Genomic DNA, 15,791 nt, shown 5'->3' with positions numbered 1-15,791 from the left:
ACACGTTGGAACGTGCATCTTATGTGGTTTGGTAAGCTGAAAGCTGGGGGGCTCCTGTTGGGCTAAAAGGCCTACAGGGGTAGAGGAAGATATTGATTCTGGAGGATTCGGTGCCCTTGGGTCGGAGAGTGCGGCCGAGGGTAAAAGATAAGATGTGTGGAGTGAAGATAGCAGCTTGCTTGGGTTGCCTTCTAGGATCCTTCCGCAAAGTGATTGTTGGTACATTGTATTTTGATGTTTTCATATATATCTCATGTTTGCATTATAATGATGTTGGATAATATTGTTGTTTAATAAACGGCTGCTATGGCCTTTTCCACCAAGAATTCGGGTTCTGTGTGTTTACTGGGGGAAGGGAGGAGTTGGTGGTGGGAAGGGTCTGGGATGATCTTACCTCCTTAAGTCAACTGCAATATATATAAATATAAAAAAATAAAAAAAAGCTGACTGATGTACCAGCCCTGAAAAGGGCTTTTTGGGGTGCTGTCAGTACGCTGTCCTTACAGCAGATGAGTCTGTGGACACAGAACACTGCCCTAGCTAACGCTTTCCCTATTAGATCAGCAGCAGCAGCACTCTCCCTCCTCTCACTAAGAATGCAGCTTCCGAATGAATCTAAAATGGATGCTGTCCAGGAGGTGGGAGGGTCTGCTGCTGATTGGCTGGAATGTGTCTGCTGACTGTGAGGTACAGGGTCAAAGTTTACTCAATGATGATGTATAGGGGGCGGACCAAACATCGTATATGTTCGTCCGCCGCGGCGAACAAGCTATGTTCGCCGGGAACTACTCGCCGGCGAACTATTCGGGACATCTTTATTTCTCATGTGCATCACCCATACTCTGGAACTCTCTACACATCAGACTCTTCCCCGACATCCAAACCTTCCAGAGTAACCTGAAAACCCACCGCATCAGGAAAGCCTACAACCTGCAATAAGCATGCTGCCACCACACAGCCCGATGAGCAGCAGTGACCCTCATCTACTGTGTTCTTCCCCTTTCCCTTGTAGATTGTAAGCCCTCATGGACAGGGTCCTCACCCCCTCTGTACCAGTCTGTTAATATGTTTTTGCTTACTGTACTTATTTTTTTAAAATATTATGTATGTATACCCCCTTTTATAAGTACAGCGCCTTGTAATTAATAGTGCATTAAAATAAATAATAATAGGATTGACATTTACTTTGAGAGCACATTTAATGGAGTTTTACAACTGTTAATATCTGATGACCTATCCTCTGGATATTTGCAGTATAAAGGGAGATGACTGAGAAATTTATAGACAGAGGCTATCCGCCCTATCTATTACACCAACAGCTGGATAAGATAAAAAATCCCACAGAAAGGAAAGACAAGGGACAAAGAATACCGTTAGTGGTAAAATACCATCCTTGGATGGACCGAGTTAAGGCTGTCATCTATAAACACTGGAATATCTTACAAAAATCATATCCTGAGATACAGGAATTTAGGGACCGCCCCATGATGTGTTTCAAGCGAAATAAAAATATTAGGGACATGATTGTCCGAGCAGATATAGGGAGTGACAGGATGCCTCAGCGACAGCTCACTTTCTCTACAGTTAGGAAGGGAACATTTCCCTGTCTTAACTGTGTTCACTGCTCCAATGTGATTAAAGGCTCCAACATAGCACACCCACAGACAGGACAGCAAATCCCCATTCGGGGTCACTTCACATGTGACAGCAGCTTTGTGATTTATTTACTTAAATGTCCCTGTGGGTTGTGCTATGTTGGAGAGACGACAATGCGTATGAAGGACCGGGTAGCAAAACATAAGTCCACAATTAGGAAAGAAAATATTTTGCTACCTATTCCCCAACATTTTAAAGAAAAAAATCACCGCATCTCACAATTGCGTTTTCAAATTCTAGAAGAAGTGACCTTACCTCGACGTGGAGGAAATCGGATCCAGATGCTCCACCAGCGTGAAGCATATTGGATCCATCGACTTGAGACGCTTGCGCCCAAAGGCCTAAATAAGGAATATTCACTTAATTGTTTTCTCTGATCCTATATATGTGTGATAGATAATTGTGGTCTGTCATTTTGTATCTATGCATGCTATTGTTTTGTAATCAAATATTGATACCGCGGTTCTCTACATATGTTTGAACCTGACATGAATCTTTTTGAATACTGCAGTACAACCTATTTCCTGTGATATGTGATATTCTTTTAATAACATTTTTTGTAATTGAGACAACGGTGCTATGTCATATGATGTATCGTGTGACTGACATCATTGTCTCCGTGACCATATATCCGTTCTTGTATGAGGGGGTGATGTTTTAATTATAATGTATCGTTATCCATGGAGTATATATATGAGATGTGTAAGGGATCAAAAATTGCCTCGATAAAATAATAACATATGGATTAGATACTTATCTTACCGCACTCCACTCTTGATTAGTTTGTTTGGTTGGGTTGCTTAGCAGTATGACGCACTGGCCACGTGACTGGTCACATGGCCGGGGACGGTTCAGCCCGCCCCTCGCCATGTGACTGCCTACGTGGTCAAGAGGCGGGTTATTTGAATTGTATATAATGATGCCATTTGTAAATTATGATGAGCTGTTATCACCTGTACTTTGATAAAGACACAAACTAGTGTCGAAACGCGCGTCACACATGGGTGACGAATAAAAAGAAAACTTTTTTTCATCATTGGAATTACGGAGTGCTGGTCTTTATACTGCAAATATTCAGGTATCTACCTCTTGACCGCGCACCTGGACCGCGACTGATGCGCAGTGCCGCCCATTCATTTATTTCATTGCTATCCTCTGGATAGTCTGCAAAGAAAAGGGGGTTAGTCAGCACCTCCCAATGCGCAGGTGCACTCTGCCATGGCTGAAAACAGAGAGAAAAAAAACTATGCAGCAGCACCCTGCAAACCAGATAAAGTACAATAATGCCATAGTCACAAAAAATATTATAGTGCTGACTAACCCCCTTTTCTTTGCAGATTTAAAGCGCTGGAGGTGGGGCACTCCGGCGAGTCGTGCACTCCTGATTAGCCTGTCTGCCCTATAGGCTGATTTTAATTTGTTTCAGTATAAAGCTGTGGCCTGCTCTCACTACATTCATTGGTAGCTGTCTGGCACAAGGAAAGGTATGGAGTGGGCTCGGCAGTGTGTTATTGTAAACAAAAGAGCCTGTGCCCTGCGCGATCTAGCGCAGGGCAAGGGAGCGCATTGGAGCATGAGATGCTCCGATGATAGCCTCAGGGGGGCTTCCTGGGTGAAAATAAGGGTATGTCCGGGTTCAGCTCTAAACCTGTACAACCCCTTTAATAAAAGTTAATAATTATATGTACAACAAAATGGTGCCATTAATCACTCCCACTTGCCCTGCAAAAAGCAAGCCGTCATATGGCTACATTGAGGGGAAAATAAAAGTTATAGCTCTTGGAATGTGATGATCTAAACATAAAACTGCTTGGTCACTAAAGTGCAAAATGCATAAGGGGGAAGGGGTTAAACTATAAACTGGGTTAAACCCCGAGTCCTTCCTTTCTGGAATGGGCAGATTCATTTACTAGAATGTTATCCATGTAATAGTACAATCACGGGTGGGAGAAAGAGCTGCGGTTATCATCTGAAAAGGGGTGATCTTTTTAATAAAAAGTCCATTAAGGGTGTTCTCCACCTAAATTTTTTTTTAGAAGGGTTTCTGTTTAGTATATTGTAATTTTGTATACAGTGTACATTTAAATCTTTCACTCTAAAATCATTGTGCTTTAAGAAGCAAAAAAAAAATTAAAAAATTAAAAAGCATATTTCCAATGATATCACATTGTCCCTCATTATAACGTGACCTATCCTTCTGTTATCTGAACACCTGTATGACTGATCTCCAGCTCGGAGGCTGCATCAGAGAAAGTTACATCAAGATAACAGGATAAAAGTAGATATGCTACGTGTACTATTACACAGCTGAAAAGGATTTGTAACTAGTCATATTCGAGGCAGCATATAGCCTTAAGATTTGGCTAATTGTAACAGGATCTGCCGAAAAAGGGGGTTATTTACTAAACTGAAATACACCTAAATTAGGCGTATTTCTGGCGCAGATGGCGGCACAACTGTTAGTTGCACCACTGTCTGCGACTTTTTCCGGCTCACACCAGTTCGAAAACTGTGGTTGTGGTGTGGTCGGGGAAGGGACGGGCTGGCAGGCCCGTCTCATTCATCATTTTCTACGCCTATTTTAGACTTAGAAAATGGTCTTAATGTAAGCCAGCTCGGAACATGTCTTACATTTAGAACTGGCCCTGGATGTGCCGAAGTTATGGAGAGTCCTGCGCCTCTTCATACCTTCGACAGATCCACCACCAGCTATGGGTCTCTATAAATGTGCCAGTCTTAATAAATGTGCGTCAAAGTGACTAGTGACCTTTCCTCGATGGTTGCTATAAGGGGGAAAGATAGATATGAAAAGTTGCAATTTTAGCTTTGATCCCTTCAAAGATAAGCAACACTAGAGGTAACTGGTAGCTGATTATACCCTTGTCTCCCACTGAAATAAAATTAAAAGGAGCAGAAGTTTACTAAGGCCTCATGCACACGACCGTATTTTTTTGCGGTCCGCAAAACGGGGTTCCGTTTTCCGTGATCCGTGACCGTTTTTTCGTCCGTGGGTCTTCCTTGATTTTTGGAGGATCCACGGACATGAAAAAAAAGTCGTTTTGGTGTCCGCCTGGCCGTGCGGAGCCAAACGGATCCGTCCTGAATTACAATGCAAGTCAATGGGGACGGATCCGTTTGACGTTGACACAATATGGTGCCATTTCAAACGGATCCGTCCCCGTTGACTTTCAATGTAAAGTCTGGAGTCCCTTTTATACCATCGGATCAGAGTTTTCTCCAATCCGATGGTATATTTTAACTTGAAGCGTCCCCATCACCATGGGAACGCCTCTATGTTAGAATATACTGTCGGATATGAGTTAGATCGTGAAACCTCATTTCCGACAGTATATTCTAACACAGAGGCGTTCCCATGGTGATGGGGACGCTTCTAGTTAGAATATACTACAAACTGTGTACATGACTGCCCCCTGCTGCCTAGCAGCATCCGATCTCTTACAGGGGGCCGTGATCAGCACAATTAACCCCTCAGGTGCCGCACCTGAAGGGGTTAATTGTACTATCATATCCCCCTGTAAGAGATCAGGGCTGCCAGGCAGCAGGGGGCAGACCCCCCCCTCCCCAGTTTGAATATCATTGGTGGCCAGTGCGGCCCCCCCCCTTCCTCCCTCTATTGTAATAATTCGTTGGTGGCACAGTGTGCGCCCCCCATCGGCCCCCCCTCCCTCTATAGCATTAACAACATTGGTGGCCAGTGTGCGGCCTCCCATCTACCCCCCCCCCCCCGATCATTGGTGGCAGCAGGTTACTAGCAATAGTACAATAGTAAAAGATTCATACTTACCTGGGAGCTGCGATCTCTGCGTCCGGCCGGGAGCTCCTCCTACTGGTAAGTGACAGTTCATTTAGCAATGCGCCGCACAGACCTGTCACTTACAAGTAGGTGGAGCTCCTGGCCGGACACGAACAGCAGCCGGTAAGTATGAATCTTCTACTATTGTACTATTGCTAAGTAACCATGGCAACCAGGACTGTAGTAGCGTCCTGGTTGCCATGGTTACCGATCGGAGCCCCAGCGATTAAACTGGGACTCCGATCGGAACTCCGCTGCCACCAATGATGGGCGGGGGGGGAGATGGGAGGCCGCACACTGGCCACCAATGTTGTTAATGCTATAGAGGGAGGGGGGGCCGATGGGGGGCGCACACTGTGCCACCAACGAATTATTACAATAGAGGGAGGGAGGGGGGGGGCGCACACTGTGCCACCAACGAATTATTACAATAGAGGGAGGGAGGGGGGGGCGCACACTGTGCCACCAACGAATTATTACAATAGAGGGAGGGGGGGGGGGCCGCACTGGCCACCAACCTATTATTACAATAGAGGGGGGGGGGCCGCACTGGCCACCAATGATATTCAAACTGGGGAGGGGGGGAGGGTCTGCCCCCTGCTGCCTGGCAGCCCTGATCTCTTACAGGGGGCCGTGATCAGCAAAATTAACCCCTTCAGGTGCCGCACCTGAAGGGGTTAATTGTGCTGATCACGGCCCCCTGTAAGAGATCGGGTGCTGCCAGGCAGCAGGGGGCAGTCTTGTACACAGTTTGTAGTGTATTCTAACTAGAAGCGTCCCCATCACCATGGGAACGCTTCTGTGTTAGAATATACTGTCGGTTCTGAGTTTTCACGAAGTGAAAACTCAGCTTTGAAAAAGCTTTTATGCAGACGGATCTTCGGATCCGTCTGTATAAAAACTAACCTACGGCCACGGATCACGGACACGGATGCCAATCTTGTGTGCATCCGTGTTCTTTCACGGACCCATTGACTTGAATGGGTCCGTGAACCGTTGGCCGTGAAAAAAATAGGACAGGTCATATTTTTTTTTCACGGCCAGGAAACACGGATCACGGATGCGGCTGCAAAACGGTGCATTTTCCGATTTTTCCACGGACCCATTGAAAGTCAATGGGTCCGCGAAAAAAAACGGAAAACGGCACAACGGCCACGGGTGCACACAACGGTCGTGTGCATGAGGCCTAAAGGGGTTGTCTTGGATTACCAAAAATTATTTTATGTACAGGCAGAGGATGGTGAGATATAACAAAATAAACAACCCTGACAACACATGACTACTGCAGCCAATGATACCAGTCGATGCAAAAAAGCTTTACTTGCTGTCTCAGTGCATACTGAGTATAGAAGTTCAACTTAATTTTTGGACATGACTGTCTACGTGCTTGTTGACTGTTTGACTGTTAATAACAATAACCAGCAACACTGTAAATGTAGGGTCAGTACAAGATAAGCAATGGAATGTTATTACAAACCTACTTAAGGCTCCATTCACACGTCCGCATCGTGTTTTGCGGATCCACGGAGCCGCGGATCCGCAAAACACGGACAACTGTAATGTGCGTTCTGCATTTTGCGGACCACACATTGCCGGCACTATAGAATATGCCTATTCTTGTCCGCAATTGCGGACAAGAATAGGACATGTTCTATTTTTTTGCGGAAACGGAAGCACGGATGCGGAAGTGCGGATCCACAAATGCGGGTGCGGACAGAACATTCCGGCCCCATTGAAAATTAATGGGGCTGCACCAGTTCCGCAAAATTGCGGAACGGATGCGGACCCATTTTGCGGACGTGTGAATGGACCCTTAAGGGGTTCTCCGGAAATTAAAGTTAGAATATCGTGCAAAAGTCCATTTATTTCAGTAATGCAAATTAAAAGGAATTGCATTAATGTAGCTTAAAATTAGAATTTTGTGAAAAGATTCAATATTTTAGGCTCAATGGGTCACACTCTAGTCAGCTAATTAATCCATACCCCCTGAGCAAAGGGTACCTCAAAATTGTGACTTTGGGGTTTCATAAGCTATAAGCCATAATCATCCAATTTGTAACAAATAAAGGCTTGAAATATCTTGCTTTACATGTAATGAGTATCTCATATGTTAGTTTCACCTTTTAAGTTGCATTACTGAAATAAATGAACTTTGCACGATATTCAAATTTTTCAAGTTTCACCTGTATATTCTCAAATACCTTTTATTATTTAGAATGGCTCGTTTTGTCTGGGGAGCAATCATCATGGGAAACAAAATGGCCGCTGTCCCATTAGTTCACACAAAACCTGTCCTGATCACACAGGAGGACAAGTTACTTTACAACACTGAGGTAAAGAGCTGCCTCAGCCTCCTCTCTGCTTGTCAGGGATTATGATCCTAAATACAGATGATAAGAACTTTAGCTGAATCTCTGGTGAATTTAGTTCATGAGAAAACATGAAGTACAAAGAGGACGGACAGGACAGGCTGTGGTAATGTGTTACTGTGGAAATGGAGACTGTAAACAAATGCTGCTGCTCATTAGCCACACCTCACCCTCCTCTCATGTCTCCTCATCATCTCCATTCCCACAGAGATTCACCTGTATTCAGGATCAGGATTCCTGACAAGCAGAGCAGAGAGGAGGATGAGGCAGCCGTATGGCTCACTGTGGTGAAGTAACTTGTCCTCCTGTGTGATTAGGACAGATTTTGTGTGTACTGATAGGACGGTGGCCATTTTATTTCTCCTAATGATTGCTTCCTAGACAAAACAAGCCATTCTAAGTAATGAAAGGTATTTGTGAATATATTTATTAGGCCTCATGCACACGACCGTTGTGTGCACCCGTGGCTTTTGTTCCGTTTTCCGTGATTTTCTGCGGACCCATTGACTTTCAATGGGTCCGTTGAAAACTCGGTAAATGCACCGTTTGTCATCCGCCTCCGTGATCCGTGTATCCTGTCCGTCAAAAAAATATAACCTGTCCTATTTTTTTGACGGACAACGGTTCACGGACCCATTTAAGTCAATGGGTCCGTGAAAAAACACGGATGCACACAAGATTGGCATGCGTGTACGTGGTCCGTGTCAGTAGGCTACTTTCATACAGACGGATCCGAAGATCCGTCTGCATAAAAGCTTTTTCAGAGCTGAGTTTTCACTTCGCAGTGCGTCCCCCCCGGCCCCCCCTCCCTCTATTGTAATAATATCATTGGTGGCCAGTGCGGCCCCCCCGGCCACCCCTCCCTCTATTGTATTAATATCATTGGTGGCCAGTGCGGCCCCCCCCGGCCCCCCTCTATTGTATTAATATCATTGGTGGCCAGTGTGTGGCCCCCCCGGCCCCCCCTCCCTCTATTGAATAAAGGAACTGCTCTTACTAATTAGAGTGCTGAAAGGGTTAACCTGCGTCCTGTGAGCAGAGGTGGAGAACGAAGGGCGGAGTGGAGCTCGTCTGAGGAGGTGGCTTACCTGCTGCGCTGTCTGTGACCAGCCGGGAGCTCCTCCTACTGGTAAGTGACAGATCATTAAGCAATGCGCCGCACAGACCTGTCACTTACCAGTAGGAGGAGCTCCCGGCCGGTCACAGACAGCGCAGCAGGTAAGTATGATGCTTCTAATATTGCTAAGTAACCATGGCAACCAGGACTGCAGTAGCGTCCTGGTTGCCATGGTTACTGATCGGAGCCCCAGCGATTAAACTGGGACTCCGATCGGAACTCTCCGCTGCCACCAATGATCGGGGGGGAGGGGGGGAGGGGAGGCCGCACACTAGCCACCAATGATATTAATACAATAGAGAGGGGGCCGGGGGGGGCCGCACACTGGCCACCAATGATAATACAATAGAGGGGGGGGGGGGCGGGGGGGGGGCGCACACTGGCCACCAATGATATTCAAACTGGGGAGGGAGGGGGGTGTGCCCCCTGCTGCCTGGCAGCCCCTGATCTCTTACAGGGGGGCTATGATACGCACAATTAACCCCTTCAGGTGCGGCACCTGAGGGGTTAATTGTGCTGATCACAGCCCCCTGTAAGAGATCGGGTGCTGCCAGGCAGCAGGGAGCAGTCATGTACACAGTTCGTAGTATATTCTAACTTGAAGCATCCCCATCACTATGGGAACGCCTCTGTGTTAGAATATACTGTCGGATCTGAGTTTCACGATGTAACTCAAATCCGATGGTATATTCTAACATAGAGGCGTTCCCATGGTGATGGGGACGCTTCAAGTTAAAATATATCATCGGATTGGAGAAAACTCCGATCCTATGGTATATTAACTCCTGACTTTACATTGAAAGTCAATAGGGGACGGATCCGGTTGCAATTGCACCATATTGTGTCAACCTCAAACGGATCCGTCCACATTGACTTGCATTGTAAGTCAGGACGGATCCGTTTGGCTCCGCACGGCCAGGCGGACACCAAAACGACTTTTTTTTCATGTCCGTGGATCCTCCAAAAATAAAGGAAGACCCACGGACGAAAAAACGGTCACGGATCACGGAAAAACGGAACCCGTTTTTGCGGACCGCAAAAAAAAAACGGTTGTGTGCATGAGGCCTTATAAAATAATATTCAAGTATTTTCATTTTTTTAATTCCTGGAGAATCCCTTTAACCTTTTTTTTTACATTATATAGTAGCTTGATGCAGTGGTGTACATACCATATAGGCAGACCACGCAGCTGCTATGGGGCCCGTGAGAAAGAGGGGCCCGAAGTGGAGGAGAGTCCCCGCCCCCTAATTGGTCCTGTCTATCTTTCATAAGCTAAAGGACCTTTGATGATGTCATCACAGGTCCTGTAAGGGAACTGCACAGTGTAAAGTGTAGTTCCCAGGTTAGAACAGTGCATCTGCCAGGACCTGTGATGACATCATCACAGGTCCTTCAACCCCTAACAGCAAGTATTAGAAGTTCACAATTAGCTCTGCATTTATCCATACAGACTGGAATGGAGTCTCCACTTCTCATCGTCGCCCCCCCCCCCATGCCATGTTTTTACTTATTGCTCACTCATATGCATAATACTTCAGACGTGACAACTACCTCATGTACCTCACACACACAGTGACCATAATGTATAACTGACCACATATTTCTGTAAACACTGCATCTACAGTATTATACCTTGTATGTCTCACATCAATACACTGCTCTGTATATATATATATATATATATATATATATATATATACTGCATATCTTACACAGTATTATAGATGCCATATGTACAGATATATAGTATATACAGCAGTGTACTAATATGTGAGGTATGAGGTATAATAGATGGTGTGTACAGATATATTGTATATACAGCAGTGTACTGATATGTGAGTTACGAGCTGTCAATACCCTGCTGTATTTACTATATACCTGTAAACACTGCATCTATTATACCTCATACCTCACATGTCAGTACAGGCTATATATACAATATATCTGTACACACTGCATCCATTATACCTCGTACCTAACATATTACACTACTGTATACACTATATACCTGTACACACTGCATATATTATACCCCGTACCTCACATATCAGTACACTGCTGTATATACTATATACCTATACACACTGCATATATTATACCCTGTAATTCATATATCAGTACACTAGGGAATACACTATATACCTGTACACACTGCATATATTATACCGCGTACCTCACATAACTGTACACTGCTGTATATACTATACATCTGTACACACTGCATCTATTATAGCTCTTTTGTGTGTCAGGGATGTTTTGTAATCCCAATCCGGCCCTGATGGCATAAATTATAAAACGCAGCAGCAAGAATAGTTCATGGAACAAAGGGAGAGGCCTGGAATAGGTAGTGGGATGGGCTATAAAATGGGAATGGGGGCCAAATTTAGATTCTTGCTATGGGACCCAGTGATTTTTATGTACGCCCCTGGCTTGGTGTATGCATTTTTGGCCGAAGCGTGGCCCTCACTCATAGCCATTGACTAAGGGCCATGCTCAGGCCAGAAATGCATAAGTGGTTTGTAGTATTGCTTTTAACATGTTTTTGCAATAAAAGGTTGGTTTTATTTCAGTTTTTGGATTACGATGTGGATGCTGGTGTTTCACTGATCCTCTGCACAAGAACCCAAAAGGAAGAGTAGGGGACCATCCCAACCACATTATTCTAGGGAGTGTACAGTCGTGGCCAAAAGTTTTGAGAATTACATAAATATTGGAAATTGGAAAAGTTGCTGCTTAAGTTTTTATAATAGCAATTTGCATATACACCAGAATATTATGAAGAGTGATCAGATGAATTGCATAGTCCTTCTTTGCCATGAAAAGTAACTTAATCCCAAAAAAAACTTTCCACTGCATTTCATTGCTGTCATTAAAGGACCTGCTGAGATCATTTCAGTAATCGTCTTGTTAACTCAGGTGAGAATGTTGACGAGCACAAGGCTGGAGATCATTATGTCAGGCTGATTGGGTTAAAATGGCAGACTTGACATGTTAAAAGGAGCGTGATGCTTGAAATCATTGTTCTTCCATTGTTAACCATGGTGACCTGCAAAAAAACGCGTGCAGCCATCATTGCATTGCATAAAAATGGCTTCACAGGCAAGGATATTGTGGCTACTAAGATTGCACCTCAATCAACAATTTATAGGATCATCAAGAACTTCAAGGAAAGAGGTTCAATTCTTGTTAAGAAGGCTTCAGGGCATCCAAGAAAGTCCAGCAAGCGCCAGGATTGTCTCCTAAAGAGGATTCAGCTGCGGGATTGGTGTGCCACCAGTGCAGAGCTTGCTCAGGAATGGAAGCAGGCAGGTGTGAGCGCATCTGCACGCACAGTGAGGCAAAAACTTTTGGAAGATGGCCTAGTGTCAAGAAGGCCAGCAAAGAAGCCACTTCTCTCCAGAAAAAACATCAGGGACAGATTGATCTTCTGCAGAAAGTATGGTGAATGGACTGCTGAGGACTGGGGCAAAGTCATATTCTCCGATGAAGCCTCTTTCCGATTGTTTGGGGCATCTGGAAAAAGGCTTGTCCGGAGAAGAAAAGGTGAGCGCTACCATCAGTCCTGTGTCATGCCAACAGTAAAGCATCCTGAGACCATTCATGTGTGGGGTTGCTTCTCATCCAAGGGAGTGGGCTCACTCACAATTTTGCCCAAAAACACAGCCATGAATAAAGAATGGTACCAAAACACCCTCCAACAGCAACTTCTTCCAACAATCCAACAACAGTTTGGTGAAGAACAATGCATTTTCCAGCACGATGGAGCACCGTGCCATAAGGCAAAAGTGATAACTAAGTGGCTCGGGGACCAAAACGTTGACATTTTGGGTCCATGGCCTGGAAACTCCCCAGATCTTAATCCCATTGAGAACTTGTGGTCAATCCTCAAGAGGCGGGTGGACAAACAAAAACCCACTAATTCTGACAAGCTCCAAGAAGTGATTATAAAAGAATGGGTTGCTATCAGTCAGGAATTGGCCCAGAAGTTGATTGAGAGCATGCCCAGTCGAATTGCAGAGGTCCTGAAAAAGAAGGGCCAACACTGCAAATACTGACTCTTTGTATAAATGTCATGCAATTGTCGATAAAAGCCTTTGAAACGTATCAAGTGCATGTAATTATATTTCACTACATCACAGAAACAACTGAAACAAAGATCTAAAAGCAGTTTAGCAGCAAACTTTGTGAAAACTAATATTTGTGTCATTCTCAACACTTTTGACCACGACTGTAGAGTGCAGCACGGGACATTAAGGGAGAAGAGATGGCCTTGCGGTTCGCCCAGCGGTCGTTTCGCGGCGAACTTTGCGTGTTCGCGATTCGCCGAACATGCGAACATATGGAGAAATTCGCGCCCACCATATTCTTTTACATTGTGAAGAACTTTGACCCATGACACATCCATCAGGGGGTACAGGACAGCCAATTGAGACATTTCAGCACATGGACATACCCCCTACCTTATAAATAAACCTGATCTGGCTGCCATTTTACATTCAGTGTTTTGCCAGTGTAGGGAGAGGTTGCTGTGTGGAGCAGGGACAGGCTGTTAGGGACACCAAACGCTAGCTAAAAAGTCATTTTAAGCACTAGTATAGGTGTGCTATCGGTAAGTGTGATACACAGAGTGGTGCGATATACTTATAATATACTTTTATAATGAGTCAAAAACACATAGATCTATATAGCGATCACCTGGAAGTCAGGGGCCTAGGGGCTAGGGGCTTACTAGGGCCATTTTTATATAGGGTAAGGTTCCGGACGGGGCTGCTCTTATCAGGGCGGGTGGTCTGTGGTTAGGCTATCAGGGCCAGAATAGCACCCCCCTGTAGGGCAATATCAGGGACAGTTCTTTGCCCACCCTGTCCTTCAATACCACATCATCATCTAGCCCAGGGATAGATGGTTTTTGGTGTAACTATAAACTGGATTTTACGTATATATGTGAAAAATATGTTTAACTGCCTGAATACACGCTTAAAGGAATTTTTATTAGTCATATATTAAAAATCGTGGCGAACTTGCCACATATTGAATTCGTCAGGCTAAGCCTGGATGGGTGGCTCACTCCACAATTGTATGGGTATAGCCACTCAATCCACGCCTATAAAACTGGAATATCAGTGTGGTTTGCTATATATGCGTCTCCTGTTATATTCCCAGATGCACTACCAATTGCTCACTAGATGTGCTGGATATACTTATGGTTTATCAAGAGCACCAGCTATGAACATTAGTAGCAGCTACAATCAATAAGCCGCAACAATGTATTACAGGTAGTGAGTATGGACCGATAGTAGATGGGATAGATGAACTGCGGGTGAGAGCTTTATGTTTGAGCTCTACTTACAACCCAGCTAGTCTTAGTCTCTATTATCCCATCGCTATCTTACAAAAGGACCGTCTCTGCCTATTCATGCGTCTGCTCGACGCGTTTCTATGTTACTTTATAACTAGTAACATGTCCTCAGGAGCAGAGTAGCAGTGGCATAGGTGCAGTTTCTTTAATCTCTGATAACTTGCACTGTGCACACTGATAGAGAGAACGCTGCACGCTTCTGTTTGCGCGCGTGCAACTCAAAGAGATACAGCCTCCGGCACTATGTTTGCAGCCGTCTCGCGGCCGCTCAGCTGCCGATCTCACATCAAAGTCGCCACTCCCACTGGGCGGAGCTTCATCGGCAGGCGGTGACGTCACCCAGAAGAGGTGAAACGTTCTGCTGATTCGCTCTGTCTGATCTCCTATGCTGACCGCTGTTGTGGGTATGTTTATTATGGGCAAAGATTGCCTACCATCGTAGGGGGACACTGGAGATTGGTATCCTTTCATAGGTAATGGTTGGACAGTAAAAACCAGGAAAACTTGTATTTATTTACACTTCTGAGTCCCATATATCAAGCCTTTAGGACAATGGATACATGGGATAGATTTGCATCACCATGTCTACACATCCAGAGCACGAACATGCTCTTGAGATGGTATGGGGTATCTCATATATTCCGGTATCTATATGGTGTGGTGACCAATGTGTCACTCACATGTATTTCTCATAACACATGGTGTGAATGGAAATTTGAAGGGGGGGGGGGGGGGAGAGAATTTACATCAGATGAAACAGGTGTATGATATATGGTCATTAAGAACGAATGGTTTCACTGTGCGCAATGTAAAGGTCCATTGAGCCTCTTTTTTCAGTAATAAATTATCTATATCTCCACCTCTTGGAGATGCTCTGACATGTTCTATGCTCTGAAAAGAGATGCATTGTTGTACTCCTGGATGGCATTCCGCCACATGTTGGGCAATGGGCGTATCATCCTCGTTCGTGATGTTTAACAGATGCTCACCAATACGTCTCCTAAACTCCCTCTTTGTTTTGCCTACATATTGTTTAAGGCAGATACATGTGGCCACATAGATCACCCCTACTGTTTTACAATTTAAAAATGATCTGATAGTAAACTCTCGTCCTGTGGTTGTGCATTTTTCCACGTTGCCCTTTTTGATGGCTTTACAGGCAATGCACTTGCCACATTTGAACGTACCGGGTGGTCTATTTGGAAGCCACGTAGATTGTATTGAGGGACTGTACAGGCTGTGCACCAATTGATCTCGCAGGTTGCTTCCTCTTCTTTAAGTGATCAATGGAGAATCACTTATGAGGTGTCCGACTATCGGATCAGATTTGAGGATGCTCCAGTTCTCCCTGATGATGTTTCTCACCTCCTTATTGGCCTGGTCATAAGTGCCGATAATTCTTATTTTATTATCTGTAGCTCTTGTTTTGGGGACCAGGAGGTCATCCCTGTTGCTGGCTGAGGCATGTTGATATGC

The sequence above is a fragment of the Bufo bufo genome, chromosome 3, assembly GCF_905171765.1.
Source record: "Bufo bufo chromosome 3, aBufBuf1.1, whole genome shotgun sequence".
NCBI lineage: Eukaryota > Metazoa > Chordata > Amphibia > Anura > Bufonidae > Bufo > Bufo bufo.
This window is presented reverse-complemented; position numbering follows the sequence as displayed.